This window comes from Felis catus, chromosome C2 (assembly GCF_018350175.1).
Source record: "Felis catus isolate Fca126 chromosome C2, F.catus_Fca126_mat1.0, whole genome shotgun sequence".
NCBI lineage: Eukaryota > Metazoa > Chordata > Mammalia > Carnivora > Felidae > Felis > Felis catus.
In genome coordinates this window covers 66,186,655-66,194,382 of record NC_058376.1, presented here as the reverse complement: position 1 = coordinate 66,194,382, position 7,728 = coordinate 66,186,655, and the positions used below count along the sequence as shown (strand labels likewise).

Sequence of the window (7,728 nt, the reverse complement as noted above, 5' to 3'; positions counted from 1 at the left end):
TGTTATTATGAATTGTGCAAATTAATACAAATTACTTTGATTAGCTTTAGTTTTAGAGTCCCTGTGTCAAATTCCCATCAGTCCTCTTGAATTATCTCTGAAATAAGGGGGAGGAGGGAGGAAGGAAAAAGAATGAATGGGTGGATAGCTCCAAGCAGATGCCATCAGAACCTTGGAGTAAATGTAGCAAGGATGTGTGATGTGAAGAGGAAATCAGGACCACTGCTGGAGAAGGCTATTCCATGCTGGACCACAGGAGGCATCATGTTGCTGCCCTAATGAGACGGTCTTGCTGTCAACAGGAGGTAACTGAGTTCATTTTTAAAAATTTAACACATTTCTTATTGAAAAGTAATATATGCACATGGTAAAAAAAAAAAAAAAACTGTCAAAATACAACTAAAAAATCCATCCTTTTGGGGCACCTGGGTGGCTTGGTTAGTGAAGTGTCCGACTTTGGCTCAGGTCATGATCTCAAGGTTCAGTTTGTGGGTTACAGCCCCGCACTGGGTTCTGTGCTGACAGCTCAGAGCCTAGAAACTGCTTTGAATTCTGTGTCTCCCTCTCTCTCCCCATCCCCCTGCTGGCACATGCTCTCTCTCGCTCAAAAATAAATAAACATTAAAAAAATGTTTTTTAAATCCATCCTCTTAGAGGGTGTGTATATTGATAAAGTTGCTTATAATTACTGATTGTCCTTCAAAGAAATTATACCTATTTACATTCACACCAAAAATATACAACTTAGCGTCTATTTCCTACATTTTTGCAAGCACTGTGTCCTTAAACTTTTGGGCCTCTGATAGAGAAAAAATGGTAATTCATTTTGCTTTATTTCAAATTTATTTTATTACTCCCTTTGTGAGATTGAGCATCTTTCTATAAATTATTGGTTCTTGCCCTTTTCTTTCTTTCTTTATTTCTTTTTCTATTGGTTCTTAGTCTTTTTCTAATTGGTTTGTAATGGTTCTTCATATATTGTCATTAGCCCTTTGTCTGTCATGACGGTGGCTAGACCTAGCAGTAGAAGCTTGGTTAGGAGGTGATTTCAGGAATGAGGTGAGAAATATGGTGATCTGAATTAAGATAATGGCAGTGAGGATTCACGGAAGGTTTAGGAGGTAGCAGGGACAGGAGTTGGCTATTGACTGTCTATGGGAGTTAAGGAGGAGGTAACAGTCCAGAATGACTCCAAGCTTCCAGCTTGGATAACTTCGTAGATAGTCATGCCATTTCCTGTGATTGGTAAGAGAACAGAAGATACTGCTTGGCTGGGGAAGGAAGGAAGGGAGGGATGGCGGGAGGGAGTAATGAAGGAAGGAAGGAAGGGAAAGAAGGAAGGAAGGGAGGAAAAAATGAATTACATTTTCCACAAATTGAATATGAGTTACTTCAAGACATCCAAATGGAGATACCTTGTGAGCAGTTGGATAGAGTTCTGGAAGAGTTTCTGGAAGAGCTCTCAGCTCTGGAGGTACAGATCTGGGAATACACAGTGTAGAGATAGTATTCCTTTGTGTAGACAAGATGGATATGAAAAATGTATCAAGTGAGGAAAAAAAGAAAAAAATGTTGAGTTGAGAAGGTCCATCATAAAGAAAGAAAACTCTTAGGAAAAACTCTGGGCTTGTATATTTCTCCTGCTTCCTCATGGCATCATTAACAAAAAGTGCACACAGAAAAAAGGTATAATGGGTTGAGTTCATATATGAGATCCATATACACAGCACGTAGAGAATTCACATGGGAAATGATACTGTGGATTCTATAGAGAGGTCAAAACTTAGAGCACGTATGGAATGGAGTAATACAACTTGCTGGAAAACAGGCTAAATGAACGTGGGAGAAAACAGGAAATGCACCCTGATGGTTATCACTGGAATACAGAGGTCTTATCTGACCTACTGTGGTCAGATATGAAACACCCAGAAACTGGATAAAATGAGGGCCTATAAAAAGAATGTATTGCCAGGAAAATAAGAGACAAGATTGTTAATGGATAAGAATGCAATATTTAACTGGGAAACTTGTATAAAATTGTCAAAAGGGTGAAACATGTTTGAAAGGAAATTTTTGCCTTTAAAAGAAAAGGGACTTTATCTTTCGAATTCCTAGCCTAGTTTTAAATTATACAAAGTTAGCAGAATTTGTCATTTTCCAAGGAGCAGGGACAACTCAAAACAAAATGATCCAAAATTCTTCCGCCAGACTCCACAGTAAAGCTGGTAGCCAGTCATATTTATATTCTCACATATTCTTTGTGTTTTGTAAATGCCAGTCATCCCTAGTCTCATGTTTCAACTTCTTTCTAATTGACCTGTATCGTAACAACATTCTTGTGATTGATACCTTATGGAGAGACAACATTATGTTTAACAACCAGGCTTCCTAGGTTTAAATCCTGGCTCTGCCTGACCCTTCCCTTTATACTTCTGGAAGTTATTTAACCTTTCTGTGTCTGGTTCCTCTTTAAAGAGGCATAATAACAGTACTTAACTCATCCTTTTTCTTTTTTTGAGGATTCAGTGAGCTAATATATACAAATTTTTTTGAATAGTCTGTGGCACAAAGAGTCCTATGTGTCAAGTATCATTTATTATTATCAATTATTTTAACCTATTATATTTTCTTATAAGTCTCACAATGAGCCTATGAAAAAGATATTTTACAGATAAGGAACATACAGTTCATAAAATTTCGGGAACTTGTCTAAGACCATACAACTAGTGAGGAATAGAGTCAGGATTCACTGGGTGGGTGCCTCTCATACTCATTCTATCTTGCTGCAATGTTTCCCTTTATTTTATTTTTTTTTTAACCTTCAAGATTTTAATTTATAATTTAAATTGTATCACAGAAATCATACATAATGTGTTTCCCTTTATTTTAAAAATCACATCAATGTGAATCACTAATTCCTAATTAATGTTCTCTATTATGTAGTTGCTGAGCACATATAAGTAATTCGTAAGTTCCTTCATTTAGTTCTAATAACTATGTAAATCCTTTCACTTTTTTATTTTAAGTAGATATGTGAGTACAGTTCAGGCCAGGCCTCTAAAGTTCCCTGAAATGTGATCCCTGGTCCAACTTGGTCTCCCCATAGAGGATACATCCAAGAATCATGCCAGCCATTGTGGGTCCCCCACAACTTCTAGCACACATCTCAAAGTTCTGTCCTGGTGAAAACTTACCTTCAGAATGCAGCTATCAATCTCCCTGGTGTGCCTTCTTCCTGTGACATTCTACATGGAGGTTTCAGAAGCAGATATACATCTTATCTCCACTGAAATTATTTCATCACCCGAATCCACTGATTCAAAAAATTCAGGTTGTCAACCAATTAACATCTCTGGTTCTTAGACAATTTTCTGTGTTGGCTTTTGTCTGACATGACTTTTCCTTGTCTCTCCCATAACCTAATCTTGATTCCTACAGGGCCCAGGACAGATGTCATCCTCCAACCCCCACCATTTCCAAAGGGAACAAAGGAGGAGAATCTGCTCAAAGAGCACTGAAAGGAGAGACTTGGAAGGTGACGTTTAGGAATAATAAAGACTGAAATCAACTGGACAAATCAGAAGAGTTCAAGAGTTAGTCTCACTTTCTTTGACTTTCCAAGATTTCTGTAGCCTTTGTCCAATAATGCCCAGAGAAGGCTTTTACAAATATAATGATCCCATCCATAGTCAGTTTTAGGAAGATGTCCCTTAGGTCTCCTTTTGTGTTGGCAAAGTGCCCATGTAATCTCAATACCAAAAGCAAAAAAGTGGCTTAGAGGAAACCTGATCTGCCCTGACTCTCCAACAAATCATCACTGAAGCACCACATCAATGAAACATACACAATGTAGATAGTACATCAGGCTTTCAATCGTCTTTTCATTTTGCAGTTAAGGTTGTTAAATTCTACTCAGAGCATTTAACATGAGAGAGGCATAAGGTCAAATGAAAGTAAGTCTTATAAATGAAACAGAATTAAAGATGAAGAAATAAGACTTAAACATGCAGGCCTGAGAGAGACAAGATAGGGGAGCTCTACAGTTTCAGGGAGCATCCAACACACTGGACTTATTACCTCATTACTTTTTCTTGGTTTATGACAGATAAGTGCTGAGAACAAAAAAGAATATCATCCACAGGAGAAAAACAGGAGCTCCACTGGCTAAAGGCAAGACAGTTTGCTCTTTGGGTAGATGTTATTCAAATCTCTTAATAGTAGACATACATGTGGGGATACTTTATCCCTGTAAAAAAAGAAAACATGGTAGGCTAGGGTTCTGTACCAGAGGCAAACCCTGCAATCAGCTACAATGCATCTCTGAAAGTCCCACAGGAAAGAACAGTTGAGAAAAATGAATTGTCTCTGTTCTCTGTTCCCTAAGAGCAGTAACACTCAAATAACCCTCACTCAGCACTAGCAGTTCTCCATCTGTGACACAAAATTCTGATTTACTCACTCATCAATTCAACAATATTGTTGAGGGAACAATTAGAGAAGCAAAAAGAGAAATAGGAAGTGAATGGATATTTCCTACCAACTTTCAGAGACAGAAGGGAAACAGAAGCCAAACAGGTCCATGGCCTTGAAATAGCACTACTGCGTCTATTAGGTTTGTAGGGCTGAGACACATGCAAGAGGAATTGATGTCACCAGTCAGCAAATCCCACCATTTCAGTATTTTCTGAAAGGAAGTAATCCCAGGCCAAGGAACAACTGTAGAGTCTGTTTATTAGCTTGTGAGTCCACAGAGGGAGAAAGGAGGAGGGTGCTCCTGGTGTGACCTGAGAAAAGGAATAGAGAGGTCATGCATTTCCATATCAAGGTTCCAAGTTATTTTGCACCTCTGGAGCCAGGATGATAAGACTCAGGAATTAAGAGCTAACGACGCCTATTCCAAAAGTCTACTATGTTTCAGAGGCCAGAAAAGAGAGATAGGGCAACGTGGTTTCTCTTTGTAAGGGATTCACACAGCCTTGTGACAAGATGAATAATAATGAATCTCAGCAATGTTAAAAGTTTACGAATATAATATATTTCAGGTGTTGTGGAGAGTGTGTTTTTCCAGGGTGGTTACATTAGAGTGTATGTAAATGAAACACCCTTGACTTGTAGTATGCACAACCTGAGCTACTGTATGTGGCTGTCTTGCTTTTCTTTCTCCAGCTTCCATGCTGTCACCCACAAGAATCAAAAGGGAGTCCCAGATTTCCACATGATCCAGATAAGTCTGCTCCATCCTGGCTTCCACGCCTTCATCAGAGAGTAAAGAGAGGACCTGAAAATTCTGTGTGCTCCTGACAAAACCCTCACCCTCTTTCCCCTCAACAACATTCACAGCTTTGCCATTATGTTCTGTCTTGAGATAACCGTATCTAATCTCACCGTGTCTTTTTCCCTTTTCAAGCTTAACATGACAAGAAGCACAAGACTCCCAGTATATCCTTAATCCCGTGGACTCTGATCTCCCTATGGCTCTTACCCTTCCTTTTCGGATCCTATTTACAACGCATTCCCAAATTCTGAAACCCTTCTACTGTGCCCTTTGGAACCTGCTATCAATCATCAGCAAACCCCTTCTATTCTCAATTTCTGTTAACATTTCCCTTACCTTCTTGCTCTAACTGAAATTTGACTTTCCTCTGAGGACACTTCTTCCCCTATAGCCCTTTCAAGTTTTCTTTCTAACATCCTCCATACATTTGACATAAGTGAATTCCTTACTTCTCATTATGGCTTCCAGATCATTCTCTCTCCCTCCTCTCTGCACACTTCAAGCTTAAAATCTCATCCCATTAGACTTTTCCATTCACTACCTTCCATGTTACATTCTTCTATTGCTCCCCACCACCATCCCTTGATTTTAGGTGCTGGTCCTGCCAAGCCATTCAACATTACTTCTGTCATAATTCTTGGTGTATGATCTACCCATTGAGCTTCTTTGGACCTGGACCTTCTTTCCTTTAAGGATCTTGTTTCCCATTTTACCTTAGTCACCCGCTCCATGGTTGGAACTTAGCTTTTGTCCTTAGCATTAACCACAACCACTCCATTATCTCAATTCCAAGCATTGAAACTCTCCAACCACTGCCTTCTACCCCTCCAGCTCACTATCTCTAGTACCTGACTCTAAGAACTCTTTGGCTGCCATTAGGACCTGGACACCAATGATCCTACTGCTTCCTCACTGTCCTTTCCCCTGCTTTACATCCCTTACCCTTTCTAACACAGCTTAGATCCCATGGGTGGTTACATCATCACTTTCTAGCACATATCTGTCTTCCTTTGTCACACCTATATGGCCAAACCCCAACATCTGGCTAACCCTACTCTCCTCCCATTCTGTGCCTATACACAAGCAATTGAATGTGGCTGGAGAAAAACACACAACCATACTAAGTATTCTCACTTTAGATTTACAACCATAAACCTCAAATATGCCTTCTGTGCTACCCAGGAAGACTGTCATGTTTATTTAGTTATTCTCCTCTCCTAGATGACCATTTCATCCTTTCTCCTCAAACCTCCAATACCATCATACCCAGCCTCACATTCAGCTGATAAACCTCCCATTTCACTAAGAAAATTAGAAGCAAGCAGAAGAGAATTTCTACAAGCTCCCCAAACCACACTATTCACTTTTGTCATCAGTGCCTACATACTCTGACTTACCTCTTTTGCATAATCTTACCTAGGCAAACCCTTCTACCTGTGCATTAGACCCCATCCTTTTGCCTACCAAGAGACATTACTCAGCAATTCTTCCCCCATTCTACTTCAACTTTACCCTCTCCATTTGTTCATTATCAACATACAAACAAGCTGTTATTCCTCTCATCTAAACAAAGACAAAGAAAAGTGAAACCCTAATTTTCTCAGCTAACACACATTTCTCTGCTGCTCCCCTCTGAAACAAACTGTCCTCTGTGTTACCTCTCCAGTGATCTATTCTTAGTCCCCCAAAACTGCCTGTGTTCTTTCTCTCAAATGATCTCATCTCAGTGCTCCTCTTATTGACTTGTGTGCAGCTTTTGGCACAAGTGATCACTCCTTCCTCCCTGAAACATTTCCTTCGTTTGGCTTCCAGGTCACAACACATTCCTCTTTTCCACTCTACTTTACTGTCCTTTCCTTCTCATTTCCCTTTGCTGGTTTCTCTTAATCTCTCTGACCTAAAAATGTTGGAGGGTCCCAGGGTTCAGTTCCTGGACCTCTAATCTTTTCCATCTATGACTGCTCCCTTGTAAGCACATTTAGTCTTACAATTTGAAATACCATCTATAGATTGACAACACTCAGTTGCATGTTTCAAGCCTGGACTTCTCTCCTCAACTCCAATTTCATATCCAACCATCAATTCAACATGGCCCCTCAAATGTCTGAAATGGGCCTCTCTAACTTAACACATCCAAAACAAATTTCAGACTTTTGGATCAGAATAAATGGTGACTCCACTCTCTCAGGTGACTCCACTCTCTCTTTTCTGCACACCCGTCATCTAATCTGTCAGTAAGTCCTATCTGCTCTGCCTCCATAACCCACTCTCCTCTCACCATTTCCACCACTACCATCTTAGACAAGTCATCATCTTTTCTTACCTGGATTATTATAACAATCTCCCAACTGGCCACCTGCTCTCATCCTCATCTCTCTTGGCTCTTTTCTCAAAAGTCACCAGAAAGATACTTTTAAAATATAAGTGAGGTGGGGCGCCTGGGTGGCTCAGTC

At 39.8% G+C, this 7,728-nt stretch overlaps 1 long non-coding RNA gene across 1 annotated transcript; it reads left to right on the top strand.

The window, feature by feature from the left end:
- Positions 1-546: 546 nt before the first annotated feature.
- On the top strand, positions 547-7,462 carry LOC109503465. The gene is made up of 2 exons (XR_002162451.2): positions 547-3,593; positions 5,167-7,462. It is a non-coding gene; the product is annotated as an uncharacterized LOC109503465 (long non-coding RNA).
- The last annotated feature ends 266 nt before the right edge of the window (positions 7,463-7,728 follow it).